The sequence below is a fragment of the Ambystoma mexicanum genome, chromosome 13, assembly GCF_040938575.1.
Source record: "Ambystoma mexicanum isolate Mex_15411 chromosome 13, UKY_AmexF1_1, whole genome shotgun sequence".
NCBI classification, from domain to species: Eukaryota; Metazoa; Chordata; class Amphibia; order Caudata; family Ambystomatidae; genus Ambystoma; species Ambystoma mexicanum.
Genome location: NC_090938.1, coordinates 197,597,902 through 197,613,716, shown reverse-complemented (window position 1 = coordinate 197,613,716; position 15,815 = coordinate 197,597,902).

The following is a 15,815-nucleotide window of genomic DNA, read 5'->3' as shown; positions in this document are numbered from 1 at the left end:
GGATTTTCAACCCTACCCCCTACTTGAATGCCTGTGTTAGGGGAAAGTTGGACAAAATGATTGGACTGACTTAAGAACAAAGACACCCCTCTTGCTTAAATAAGTCAAGGTCAACAGGACAAAAAGGCTTACCCAATTAAATGACAGGCTCATGTTTTTCACTATACACTGGGAAGTGAGCTTTGTTTATTTCGAATTTTAACAAAAATAAACCCTGTAGTGTTCCACCAAATGGAGAGTTAATTAAATTAATCTTTTTAGTCCAGTAGGCTTAGGATCTACACAGTTTTGCCTCCGGCCCCTACAAAGGGAATAGGAATTAAGCCAAGCAGACTCCCCCACCTTTTGGTTTCCCAGGGCTCAGTTCCACTTACATAGTTTCAAGTTCAGGAATGCCAGCTGCATCTCAGGGCACTCTGGAATGATAGGGCAGGGATCTGGTCACTCCACTCTCAAAGATGGCCGCCCGCTCTCCACCACAGGATCCAGTCGGCTTGGAGGCCTTCCTAGCAATAGACGCTCCACCCAGATGCACTCTCAGCAATCTCGTCTGGTGTTTCCTTGCAGCTGTCAGATGGTAAGTTGCAGCATCACTCTTTGGATGGTAAATTTAAGCAGCTCTGTCCCTTCTGTATTGTTTCCACATAGGCCACAGTTTAACATGGAAAACCGATGTCCATTTTAAAACTCCAAATAAGCTTTTCCATTTAATGTCAGTTTCTTTGTTGGGCAGTAAGTGTATTTATTTTTGTCAATGAAATGTCACTTTACTTCACTCACTTAGATTTACAGCTCAGAGTCTTGTATTACATAACTTCAATCTTTCTCAGTCCAATTGTGCCTTTTCTCAGTCTATGGAATCAAGATTTGCAGCAACACATGTCTTTTGGAATGTATTGGTCACATACAGCAGTTTGCAGTTCTAAGGCACACTCTCCTTCAGCTGAGTGCTTTTCCATTTTGGAAAAGTTGAGAGAGGCCACTTTCCGTTCATTCGCTAGGCCTCATGTTGGAAAACCATTTTTTGAACTGGCCTCCATGTTACAATGAGTCTCACCCTTCAGTCAGCTTTCCTCTCACAATAGAAGCCTTGCATGGCCTTTTAATTTCTGCCACTCTATGGCTGACTTTGCACCCCACACAGTGGACATTTAAACCACTCCTTGTGGCGGAATGGCCATCTGGTGAGCAAGGCAGAGCCTGAACCTTTTTTGATTTTTGGCCAAGGAAATGATGTGGGTAACCCTGTAATTGAAAGGGAACTCTGCAAAACATTCCTACTACAATTCCAGCAGACAATTCACTCTAGGGAAGATGTGGGAAGGCAATGACACTTGGTACAGCAGCCTGGTTTGGACCCCTGATGACAGGCATGCTTTGCACCAAACCGCTGGAGCGGTTTACCTTCAAAGAGGTGGGGAGCACTCCCCTTATCTGATTCATCTTTGGAATTTTGGCAAAACAAGAGGGATTCAACTTACACTCTTTTGGGGATACAGTCTTTTCCCAAAGTCTCAAAGGGAGAGGGAAGCTCTGCTCCTTAAGCACCCCCTGGGATCATTGAGGTGACACTGCTGCCTGTGCACTAGAACCAGAATACTACTCACTGGCAGCAACCCACAAGTCCAAATGCAGCTTGGAATGCTGCTTACAGTCTCAAGACCATTTTGATCCACCACAAGACCAGCTTTGCTTCTTTTGGCTCACTGTGACCTTTGTACTGCTTAGCTGCTTTTCGAGCCATCCAAATGTCTACTGGACCCATTAAAGCAGACCACTTCAACTTTACCAGAAGGGCAGCTTGACCTGATGGAAGCCATCAGGTCAAGCATTGTTTTGCCACTCAGCCGACTGCCAATTTGAACTGCTGGAAGATATTGGGCCTCATTATGAGTCTGGCGGTAGCCGTGCCGGTAAAACCAGCAGGCTGCCGACGGACTTGTGGGGATTTACCAGCTCCGGACTTGCCAGAATTACCGGGGCATTACAGCCCTGGTGATCTGGTACTTCCAGAGCCGGCATTCTGTAAATCCCCATTCCCGTGGTCCTGTGGAGTCCCAGAGGACTCCACAGGAATGGGGAAGTGGAAACGCCGGCACCATGTTGTAATGGTGCCAGTGTTTCCGCCTCCGTCTGTGGCCGTGTGGCGTTGCGCCCGCCATGTCAGACCTGGCGGGTGTACCACCATGCGGCCAGAGAACTCGTAGTTAGCCGGTCCGGAAAACGGTGCCGGTAAGGTTTTACCGGCACCATTAAATCCAGACCGGCAAACTTGTAATGAGGCCCATTGACTCGTCTGTCTCGAATGTCCACTTAAACCACTGAGAGACAGTGCCTCATAATGACTAGACGTTGAATCACATCTGGTAAGGCAAGTTTCTTCCATAACAACACCAGCTCGCAGTAGTAAAGCACATAGAAGTCCAACTCGATGGGCCATCCTTAAATTACCGTAGTGACCTTTAACTCCCCCATCTTTCCCTAAAAGCATTCCCATGAACATTGACATTCCTGATGAAGTCGGATCACCCCAGCTCTCAACCCAGAGTGCCCTTATTCGTCAAGTCTACATTCTCTGTTTCGTTTACAGGGGTGAGTGTTTAGTGGCTTAATTAGTAGTGTGCATTTGCAGTCCTTATTAAAGTCCAATTTTATTTATAAAACCTTGATTGGACATTCTTTTATTTTGGATCCATTGCACAAATGATGTTTGGTTTGCTACTGTTACTAGTTCAACTCCCCTTCTAAGAGTATAGCGTGCCCTCTACCCAAGTCACCAAAAGAGGCGCAGGACATTTGCTGCTGTGTGGTGCTTCCTTTTATCTGATGATCGAGATCATTGCTGGGTTAAGAGTACTGTGAGGCTGAATAAGCGCTTCAGCTCCTACTCGTCCTTGTACTCCTGCAGCTCAGTCGTCATTTCGTCAAACTCATGAAATGGACCCTCCGGCCTACAGCCAATATTCCACTATCCCTCAGTGATATTCACTGCTCTCCCTCAAGTCTCCATTGTTTTCTCATTTTGACTACTTCGCTGTGCTCCTGGCCTTGCTTCATCCATCCTGCCTATCCCCATACCTTATGATAACTCTCTCCACCCACCCCGCTCCTTCCAGTTTTAGCCTGGGCTCCAAAACACCTTCACTTCACCCTCTCAATCCGGTTTCGAGCTTTTCTTCTTTTTTTCTGATTACTGCCCACTTGTGTAGTTGGTTCTTTGCTCTTCATACCCTGCTCTGTTTGTCATGTCTCAATTATCCAGGGGGCTGTCACACTACCCACTCTTCTGGCCACCTTCTGTCTCCAGCATCGCTTGCTCCCCCTGCCCTATTTTCCCTACTCTCCTGTATGCTTCCTGGATGGTACGCTCTCTTCTCCATCCCGCTGAACCAGTGTCGTCCTCGAGCAACCGCAGCTCCACTTTTATCCTTCGAAAACTGCCCTCATCATTACCCATTCTTTGTTGTCCTTCATCTGTTTTTTATCACACAGGTTATTTTTCAGGACTGTTTAGTTCCTCCTTGTGGTTCTCTACTCTACCTGGCCTATATTTGAAAGTATTAGAGTCCTTCTTATCTGGGCTATAAGGGTTTTTAGCATCCCTCCTCCCTTGATCAGTGCCCTTGGCTTTGCCTTTGACCCTTTCTTCGGGTGTAGGCTGCGAACAAGAACATGTCTTTACAGCACATTGCCACCTCTTCCTCCAATTAGAAAGCTGGGAATGCAAGCTATAGCCACACGTACATTCCTGTATTCCAAGGTTCACTTTATGCTTTCTCTTCTTCTGTTACGGGTATTTGTCTCATATTTGTTATTATTTTGCCAGTGTTGCATCTTCACAGTACTACTTCACTGTGACATGTCTCCATGTCCTGTGTTCTCCTCCTACAAAATACCAATGGCTTTTCTTTTCCATCTCTGTGCTCACACAGTGAGTTGTCTCATAGTGTTCTCCTTGTCACAGCCGCTGTTAGATGTGTTCTCCTGACAGGATGGAGATGGAATGCATTCCATGCCGGTGTGTCTTGGATTCTACCAGGGACGTCAATGTACCTCAGATGCCAAAGCTGCTGCTGTTGTGCCTGCTATTTAAAGTCTCCTCTTCTGTGCTCTGCATGTCCTAATAGCATTAGAGTCCTTGCTTGCAAGACTGTACAATGTGCTAGCGAACTGTAATAGTGTAGAAGTAGGGGGACTGACACACAGGTGGCATGCTTTTGGTTATAGACTTTTATTAGTGGGAAAATGAAAGAAAGAAAACCTACCGGACCCAGTTGTAAGAGGGGTTTCCCTGCCTCAACTAAACATTAAGGAATCTCAGGATGTCCATCTAAGAGTCCAACATCCTGTGTCCAAACCTTTGTCCAATCCTTACACTTTAACCTAAACTTAAGGACAAGGGTGTGGTCTTCTTGGTCTAGAGGAATGGCTCCCTTCTTCTGGATGACAGCCCAAAGTTCACTTCTGGACGATGCAAATGAAAATGTTCTCCTTATAGGCTACAAACCAAAAAGTCTCAAAAAGTTCCTTGGATTGGGGCTGCAGCAAATCACATAAAAAGAAAGTCTTGCGTCTTCATGGTGGTAGGGGGTGACTCTCTCCCCCTAATGTTTCCTATGTTTCTTAGTGGTTTTCCTAATTCCAGGACAGGTGTCTTCCCTTTCCTGGTCGTTATTGTGTAATTCACAATGCCAAGAGAATGACTGCCTCGTCTTGGCTCCTTTCACAATGTTCGCCAACTCCAGGGGGTTTGTCTCCCTTCCCCTGGCCTTTCCCAGGCTCTTCACAGTGACCCTTCTCTTTGCTCCTTTGAAAATGTTAATCAACAACAGGGCGTATGCCTCCCTTCCCCTGGTCTTTCTCACAATGTTCACAATGTTCACAGTGTTCACAACCCACCTGTTTCTCTACCCTGGGCGGTACAGTGACTAGGAAGATGATTTTGAAGGCAGCCCAATATTGGGTGTGGGTCACAGATCTTTCTTACCTCTTCTAGTTGACCAATAAATGTACCCGTTTCACTATCCTGCCAGATATTCTTTTTGTCTGGTCCCAGGCCCTCTCATATTGGTTTCTTCCTCTCAGGTCCCAGAGCCCTTTGGTATTGCTTTTTTCTCTCTCTCTCGTGGAGTAGACAGCCGTGCTCTCATAGTCCGCGAGGGACTGCCATGAAGATGACTCTTGCTGTCACTCCTTTTTGGGTGCGGGTTCTAGACCTGTATGTCACAGTGGTTTGGTCCCTTTGGGTTCCTAGCAAGCCTCCCAGTCTCCTAACCAGCCTCTGCTTCCTGCTCGGGTACCTCCTTCTTGCGTCAAGCTCTTCAACTGCTCACATCGGCTTCCTGCTTTCGGGCAGTGCGTACCAGATGAACAACATGCTCCAGCTCTCTCGACCAGATGGTGATTCCTTCTCCTGCTGCCAGGTATGGCCCAACCACAGCAGACCTCTCAGGGCCTCCTCACTTTTAAATGGGTTCTGCCCAATCAGAGGTCAGAAAAGACTAGACCATTTGCTCAAGTCTTCATTAGTCGCCTCTATGCTTCCGTACTTCTTCCTCATTCCAGTACTGATCTTGAGGACTCACAGTGAGTCAGCTGGGCTTTCCCTCATCTCGGTACGTAAGGGATACAGGTCCTTTGAGGAATTCACACTCTCCCTCATCCCAGTACTTCCTAACTTACTTATTTTAACACAGCAGAGAGGAAAACTAGGGATGGTGTTGAAGGGGATTTGAGCAGAAGGTGGGTTAAGGTAAGGTGGACCATGGAATACCGTTTTCTCCCCAGCTAATCACTAATCCCATATGGGCCTTCCCTCCCCATGAGATCCCCTGGCTGATTACCACCCTCAGGTGGACTATCGGGTAGCAGCCTTGCCTCCCTGACCTCATGGGAAGGGCTCCACCTAGGGGAGAAGTGACAACAACCAGGTATTCGTCATAGGACCTTCACAAGCTTCAGAACTCCCCAGTTTCAGTTTGGGACCACTAAACTGGACCGCGGTCACTTACCACAAGTTAGAACCCACGGGTGAGGGATTGAATGCCCTATTTGCATCAGGGAAAGGACTTCAGCCAATCAGGTGGCTGGAAACGCAGGCATTTCCAGCCAACTGAGGCCTTCAATGAGAGCCACAAAATTGTTTGGGGCTTGCCCTTTCCCCTATCTGACTCTCGTAACTGCCCTTCCACAGCCCTCCTGTGCCCCTCCACATCATCCCTCAGTCCCCACCACACATTATTGCTGTGGCTCCCGGCACTGCAGCTCCTTCCGGTCGGACCATCATCACAGAAATGGAAAAATGACTTGGTCCCTTTTCTTTTTTTAATTTGTATTTATTTATTTATTTATTTACAATTATGTAAAGAAGCAATAACATAGCAACAATCAGGCATTTACAGAAGAAAATAGATGAATGGAAAAAAAGAAAAAAAAAATCATGAAACACATTCCAGATCTTCTCATACAAAGACAATTTACATTTCAATTTGTAAATCAATTTTTCTGTTCTTGACAGGCAGTGCATTTCCTGGACCCATTATTCAAATGAAGGAGGAATCCAACCTTTCCATCCTCGAAGAATCAACCGCTTGGCCACAATGGAAGCTCTAAAAAACATTTTTTAAGGGCGGAGCTGAAATCAGCCAACCCGGAATCATCACCTAGGATCACCGTCCTAAAATCCAGGAAAGACCCCCCACCCGTAATTCTGTCACACACATCAAAGACTTTGTTCCAAAAATCTCTGACCCGCACACAGCTCCATAGCATGTGCTCCAAAGACCCAACATCCTGAACACAACCCCAACACTCGTCACTGTCGGTCATGCCCCATTTATGTAGCGTTTCCGGGCACCAGTATACACGATTTAGAATCTTAATTTGTCAAGACCTTTCACTCAAGTTCAGCGAACACAAGGAGACATCACCACACATATTGGGCCAGGTACCAATTTCAATCTTAGACCCAATCCTCTTACTCCAAACTTCCCTCAACTTGTCATTATTTCGATAAAGTGACACGATTAACTTATATAGTCTACTGGCCAGACCACCCTCCTTCCCATTAGAATCTGTCAGAAAGATGTTCAAATCCAAGGAACCAGACCAGTCAACCTCACCCACAGACCTCCTCAGGCGTCTATAAGCAGAATCTGATAAATCACCAAAATTTCATCTTTCTCTCAGCTCAGCAGCAGTCAACCACCGATCATCCTTCCCTAAATCAGAGACCTGTCTAATACCCATCAAGAACCAATCAGGCCAAACATCTGTTCTGGAATTATCCCGAATTTTAGGATTCAGCCATATAGAGGCTCTCTTGCATTTAAAAGCGTCAAAGCCTAGTAATGATAACACTTCAATCCAAGAGGTGCGCAAAAAGGACGCCACCAACATACCACCCCAGTGATCTTCGTATTAGTGGTCAACAAAGCTTCTGGGCCAAGCAGCCCATAGGCATTCGATTCCGCAACCACCCAATTGTCCAAATCACCATTCAAGAAGGGAACAAAAGAATGAGCTGAAAAGGCCAAGTGATAGGCTTTAAAATTTGGAACCCCAAAACCACCCAGATTGACTGGAAGCTGCAATTTCCAGAGACCAAGTCTCGGTGGTTTTCTGTCCCATAAAAAATCCTGAACAAGACGGTCCAGCTCTTTCCAATAACAATTTTTAATTTTAAGTGGAAGCATACTAGTCACCAGACCGAAAGATTAAGTAGCGACAACCTGTCCAGGTCCATTTTATAATCCCGAATAACCTTGCCCATATTTTCATCAACCATAAGGGAGACAGGAGACGTCAGCCATACTCCCAAATAGTGCAAGTGCATGTCACACCAAGTAAATCCCAGCCCCGTGACCAGAGTCTTATCACACCTGTGGGACAAGGGCAACACTTCCAACTTCAAGCAATTAATCTTGTAACCTGAACAATCATGATAACCAGACAAAATCCGCATCAGACAGGGCAGGGACACATCCAAATTATTCAACACTAACAAGATATCATCTGCATACAGCCATGCCTTTTGCATAACACCCCAACAATTTACACCTTGTAAACCTGGTTCATTTTTTATGCAAACTGCTAAAGGTTCGATTGCTAAAATGAATAAAAGAGGTGAAAAAGGACACCCGTGATGAGTGCCCCGTTTCAAACAAAAAGGCTCCGAGACTACCCCATGAGTCTTAACGTCCGCCGTTGGACTGGCATATAAAAGAGCAACCCAAGAAATAAACTCTTCACCTAGATTCATCTTCCTCAAAACTGAATACAAGCAATCCCAACTAACCCCGTTGAAAGCTTTCTCCGCATCAAGGGAAAGGACAACGGCATCACTGCCCTCCTTATTAGCGATTTCCATGGTAAGTAACAATCTCCTAATATTGCTAGACATACGCCTATTTTTCATGAATCCAGATTGTTTTTCATCAATTAAGGTAGGCAAAAACTTTACCAAACGTAAGGCAAGGACCTTGGCAAGAATCTTATTATCGGTATTGATAAGACTGATTGGACGGTAATTTGCAGGAAGATAGCTGTCCTTTCCTTTTTTAAAACATAACTGAGATAGAAGCATGGCTTGTTCTTTTAGGTAATACCCCATCCAATCTACTAGAAATTAACATATCTCTCAAGAGCTCTAAGGCCGAGTTCGGGAGAATTCTATAAAATTCACAAGGGAGTCCACCCGGGCCCAGGGATTTACCAACATTCAGCTCTGAAATAGCACATCCGATCTCATCAAGCGTTATCATTGCACCAAGGAGATCACACTCTGCATTCCGAATTCTAGGAAGATTTAAATTTCCAAAGAAGTCCTCACCTCTACCAGAGATAACAGCCTCATTGTTATATAAAAATCAAGTTAATTTTCCTGGGATCAAACGTAATTCTACCCTCCTGGTCAATCACAGAAGCAATTGCTGATTCTGATACCTTTTTTTTAACCTGTGTGCGAGCCATCTATCACAACGTTCTCCTTTTTCAAAATATGTACACTTAGAGTAGAATAAACCACGTTCCGCCCTGAGTGACAAAAAATCCTCCATTTCTTTTTTAAGTTTTTTCAAAATCGCCAACTTGACAGAGTCAGTCGGATCAAGCATCAAATCACGAGAAATCACACCAATTCGTAGGTCAAGATCCTGTCTTTTTTTTCCTCTCTCTTCCGTCTACCACTAGATAGCCCTAGACAGATTCCACGCATATAACATTTAAATGCTTCCCACGTGTTCACTGCACTGATCTCATCTGAGCGGTTCTCTACAATAAAATAGTTAGCTTCAGAAACAATTCGCTCCAAAATATCATCATCTAACAAAATAGACGTGTTCAGTTTCCATGAAAAAGTCCTATCACACTGAAATTTAAGTTTCAAACACATCATAACTGGGGCATGGTCACTCAATACAATATTACCAATATTACATGAGACTATAGCTTCCGTCACCGTCCCTCCCGTAAAAATCATGTCAAGTCTAGAAAACACTCCATGGGCACTAGAAAAGAAACTGTATTGATGCTTGTCAAAGTTCTTAAGATGCCAATTGTCTTTCAAATTGTGTTCTTCCAAGAGCGACCTAAGCGCCCGATGATGATGATCACTCCGTGACACCTGCCTGACCTGACTTCTGTCAAGCATAGGATCGACAACAGTATTAAAGTCCCCCCCAAGAAAAATATTAGATGTGTTCAATTCTAAAAGAGTTTGTGCAACCATTCTAAAAAAGGAGCCATCGTCCACTGTTGGAGCATACACATTACAAAGTGTTAACAATTCCCCCTGAATCTCAACCAACAAGGCAATCATTCTACCATCTTTATCAGTGCACTCTCTCAATACTTTAATGGGCAGTTTCTTCCAAAACAAAATGGCAACGCCCCTTGATCTTGATGAAAAGGAAGAGCCATAGGCGGAACCAACCCACTCCTTTTCTAACCTAGAAATTTCATCAGACAAAATATGAGTTTAGGTTATTAACCCCATTTGCATTCCAAGAGACAACACAGAGATCATTGTCCATCCCACCTGGTTGTGAAGTCATCTTTACACCATTAACAGAAAAGCAAAAAACAGGAAAAGTAAAGACAGAAAAACAAAAAACTGAAAAATAGAATACACACAAGAAAGACCAAAAACGAAGTGTACAAAACAAAGAGAACAGTCTAGACTGTGAAGTCTATTCAGCTTAAAAAACAATTGAAAAAACATTGGAACCATCTCCAGGACCTCTCCCAAGCCTCAAGAGCGAATTCAAACATTTATGCATCAAATTTACCATTTCAATGAAATTGCATAACTGCAACCCAGAGCAAATAAAGGAAACCCACAAGGACCCCAAAAAATCTCCCTCCCCCAATAAACCACATGAAACAACCTAAATACCAATAGGCACCTATCTAAAACAACAGCGCTGCAGTATGTCACTCCATAACAGCAATATATAAAAACCGCTGCAGTAACAAAATTCATATGTGAAGAGTCCCAGGACTGCAGCCGAAAACTGAAAACACCCACAGTGATAGATATGAAAGCCGAATCACCCCATAAATACTATAGTATAGGCACCCTTTGGATGTCCTGAAAAAGCATAAAACCCTTATTATAATACAGAGCCTAGGCATTCAAAACAGTTGAGTAAAAATCTGTTTATCATGAGGGATAAACTGCAAGCGATGACATATTCCCTGTATCATTTCTACCTAGATTAACACCCCAAGCACCTTCCAAATGTGTAAACTGAGCCGGGTTCAGTTCCACAACCCTACAGGGCATCCAGATGAATAACAAACCTAGTACACACTTCTTGAATACAGCCCCATCCCCTTCCCCGCAAATGTCACGGTCTTGCACAGTCAGGACGCGACCCTGGCAGGAATCACATGCCCGTGACGGAGCATCCCATTTGATCCCATACAAGGCGGGGGAACAGCGATACAATAACAGAGACATCACAGACCTCAACACACCTCACAGTCCGGGCCTCGATGTCTCCAAAAATCATGACGGGATTAGGTGTAGGAGCGGCCATGCCCACGCTCCTCAAGACGAAAGCGCAGACACCGCGCATCCAATGAGTACTCGCCGACCGATAAACACAGCCGGCAACAGATCAGCTGATCGGCGCGTCCTGCGTCGTGTGTCACAGCATGAGGGTTTCTTTTTCAAACTTGCACACGGAAGCAAAAAGCAGGAACCAACATGGAGGATCGAGGGCCGCAGATTAGAATCCTGAGTGAGTCGCAGGAGCCATACGTAATATATAGAAAGTCACAAAGCAAATATGTTCCATTGTAGATTTTCAAACTCAGCAACGTTAACTGTCATTACATACCAGCACCATTTTAAGTATGCCAAAAAACATGTCAAAAATAAGGAAAGTGATTATAAATAATCAAAAGAATGAGGGGGGGAGGCCCAAGCAAAACCAAGATCATTCATTGATGAGAGTTGGCTCAGGAAGGTCCCTTTTACATATCTCCAGCCAATTTAAAGCATGTACCGGGTCTGAAGTGCTCTTTTCACCATCAGGTAATATAATTGTAAAGACATTATTCCTGCTGAGAAAGGCCTTTAGGTTAAGGTGCTTGGCCAAGTCTTTAGCACCTCTAAATGACCTCCTCAGGATCAGGATCTCTTTAGAGAAATCAGGGTAAATAAAAACAGATTTACCTTTGAAAGAGGCATTCCCCACTAGTCTGACAGCTCTCATCAAGCATTCCTTTGATCTTTGATTCAAAAAAGAAACCAAAATATGTCCTGCCTTAACCCCCAGGCATTTACCAATCCTGAAAGCATTATCAATGTCTCCCATCTTGATTGAAGTACAACGAAAACTCTCCTTAAAAACTTGAATAACCAAAGAAGGTAAATTTTCTTCATTTCCAGCAGAGTCCTCCACTCCAACCAATCTGATCTTCATAGCCCTAATCCTCAACTCCAATTCCAAGTGCTGTTCTTTTTCTTTCTGTAAGTCAGATTACAGATTATTGTAAGCCTGGAAGCTGCCAGCTTTTTCATAGCTCATAGTTAAAGAAGATTTTTCCAAGTCTGCAACCCTGCCATCAAGCTGACCAGTTTTTAAGTTGAGCTCAGCCAAAGTCAGTTTGATATCACAAACATATTGGGCCACCTGAAGAATGATCTTGTAGACATCCTGAATGCTTGGGGTATCCTCCATCTCTGGAATCTGCTTGGTTTCTTTGAAACAAGGTTTTCAGCCTCACCAATCTTTTTCTTGGAATTCATAGTAATCTCTTGTAAATGTCTTCAGGGAGAGGTCCAGAGCAGTTGAGCTAAGCTGCTACTCCACTGCTAGCCATTCTTAACAGCGACTTGGTCCCTTTTCTATGTTCCCTGGTGGTGGCTATCTTGTTTTCGTTACTTTTTACAGGACATTGGACTCACGCAAAATTGGTGGAGTCATAGCCCTTTAAAAAAACAAAATAATAATGATTTGCACCTCAGACAAAGCCCGGGGTGCAAATAGCTATCACCCCCTTGTCGAGGGGGGTGCACAAGGCCGGTAATGGCTCTGAGCTCTCGCTGAGGCTGTCACTTCACTCAGGATGCATAAGTTTGGGTTGGCAGGCTATTACCAGCCTTGTACATAACTGGATGTGGGGGTCATTGCTACATTATAACACTGGAATGGTAGCAGGCCACTGTAAACAATTGGTTAGAGGAGTATAATAACCACTGTTAAAAGGCCTGCTGCTTCTCTCACAACATGCTGCATCAGTACCCATTGCATAATAGCCTGGCACTTAAGAAAGCACCATGGATCAAAAGTAATAATTACTCTAATTGTAATGTCATAGATACTATCAATAAATATAATGATATGAAATAATATAAATAGACGGCTTGCATAATACATGTCAAGTATCATATGGCTATTACATAGCATTCTATTACACATTACAAGTTCTTTCTGTGACTGTTTTACGCCTCTGCGACACCATTCACGAAAACATACATCTCATTTTGGAAACGCTATTTGAGTGAAGGAAATATATTGTTTTGTATTAACGAGACAAACAAAATCTAATATTTAAATTATTAGATACCTGCAAACAAGGCAGCATAATCAGCAGGTTATTGCCATGGAAGGTAACGCAGGCTCTTTCTGTTTCTGTTTACAAATTACTCCATCACATTCAAGAAATATGCAAAGTCCTGATTGAGAAAATCAGCCAGCGCACAGCTGATCAAGCAAGAAAGCAAGAACGCAAAATCAAATTTAAGGCATATGACTCTGTTACGGAGCCTAATGGAGCTGCAGAAACAGGGCCAAGCTTCCGGATAGTCTTTTCGGTACAAGAAACTGCAAATATTTCAGAAATTTTCCATAGCGTTTAATGCCCGTTGGAGGTGCTGACACCACTACGCGGGCGATTTGCCGCAGGAATAAAGAATACTAACATCTCAAAGATCATATTCCTATTAATCAACATTTTTTGTAATTGTATTTTTGTTTGTTTAGGACATGGGCACTCATTACGAGTTAGGCGTTAATTTTCCGGTGAATCCGTCATTTTGGTAGCACCATTTCCGGCAACTGCAATGATGTAATCACCGGCACATTACAACCTCATAGGAGCATGCAACCCGCATTGCCGAAGCGGTGTTACCGGCATGACGGAAACATGGGCAAAAGCAAGAAATGCTAGTGTTTCTGTAAAAATAAATGACGGTTACAACGATTCTGGCAGTAAAACAACACAAACACTGACTACGAAGCGACCAATGAAGGAAACACCGGAACCGGAACCAGCGTCATCACAGGAACTGGATGCTTGCTGGTGAACATTTTGAAAGAAGTCAATCCATATATAATCGCCATTTCCTGTAGCCATCCAGTCACTGAACACCGGCAGCATGTCAGGATCATCAATGGCACATGTTCCTTCTGTCAGCAGAAGCCACACTTCTCAAAGCCAGAGCTAACTGTGTTGACTGATGCAATAGTGGCCAATGAAGATTAACTTTTTGCCACTGACCACTGGCGAACCAACCAATGTAGAATGTCGGCAATATGTGAGGAGATAGCCCAGAAGGTCTCTGCAATGGGCTCTGTCCCCAGCACCCCTAAAGACTGCCATAAAAGGTTGGATGACCTCTGCCTCAAAGTGGGGATCCTGTTCTCCGCCCACCGGAGGGAATGCCTTGCACCCATAGGTGCGAGGGCTTCCCCACTTAAACTCATGTCCTGGAAGGAGACATGCAGCAAACTGCTGCACATGGAGGGGATCAGGGGAGTAAGAGTGACAGAGGCCAGAGCTGGGGCGCAAGCAGAGGGTGGTGAGTACAACGAGCCACATCATAACACAAAACTTTAGATGACTGTGAAATGCACCCCACACACATCATGGATTCAGGTCCAAGTGCATGTCACCAAAACATAGCTAAAACATGAAATGTATCATGCACATACAGCTTCCAGAGCCGTAGGCCAGGGTAACACAAGCATTGCACCCATAATGCGTGTGCACACACATATGGGCACATGGTACGGGTCATGTGTGCAAAGAGACTAGATGAGAAGTAGCACAGATATATGAAGCACACACCAGAACAAGGCAGCATGGCAGCACTACAACCAATGTGCAGCCATACCACACACACAACCACGCACGCATCGTGGCAGTCCTTATAACCAGACACCATGTACAGGCCGAATCAAACACAATGGGCTTCAATACAAATTTGGGTGTAACTCGCTGTTGTTAACGGAGGTTGCCGCCAAACTCGTAACACTGTTCCGCCGCCTGTTATCCCGGTGCCACGGGACAAGTCCAGGTGGCTCAGGATGTCAGTCGGCAGAAAGTGTAAGTCCCCATTCCTGTGGAGTACTCCATGGGAATGGGGACACAGAAAAAACCGCCACTGTTGCTAATGGTGCTGGTGTTTCCGTGAAAACCATGCCTGCAAATGCTGCAGTCCCCAGCAGGTCAGACTTGCTTGGAGCAACGGCCCCTGCAGGCATACTTGTAGTCTGGCATTCCGGAAAGGGTGCCGGTACACTGCTACCAGCACCCTTATTTCCGGAACGCCGGGCTTGTAATGAGGTCCAATGATGTATCTGTGTATTGGAAGTCCGTTGAGGTGACACACGTGAATTACTGCATGCTCATCTCATCCTGATAGGCACATCCTCTGACAGTGACCATTCTGGACACTCCACATCCTGGCCAGCAACTCAAAAGAAGATGACTTCACCCTGCGGTCCACAGCAGAGCCGATGATTGATGCAGCATAGCAGCCATCGGGCCCTGTGGCCCAACCACCTACACCAGCAGTGAAGCAATCTGTCACTGTGGACCAACACCTGCACCTGTAGTACAGCCCTCTGGCCCACCAACACGTCCAGTGTCCACCCAAAACCAGCCACCATCACATCCCAGAACATCCAACGGACGATGATGCAGTCCTTGAAGCTGTGGACAGCATGGACAGCTCCCCAGACCACATGCCATTCCATAGGCCAACCTTCAGCCCCTCTGACCTAAATAACCCACCTCCACCACTAATGCCAAACATGACATGGAAGCACACATCAGCAGAATTGAATACAGGCATGGAGAGATGGCCAACCTGGTCAGGCAGCAGCTACAGGAGTCCTGTATGATGCAAGAGGTGGCATGCAGCATTGATTGCACATTGCTTAACTTAATATGTATATCTTGTTATGCACAAACATCATTGACTGGACATTTCTTGTTGGTGTGGTCTGCTTTATTGGTGCTATATGTCACATGAAGTGAGGGGCATGTGTCGTGCGCAGTGGATGGGTGGTCAAAAGAAG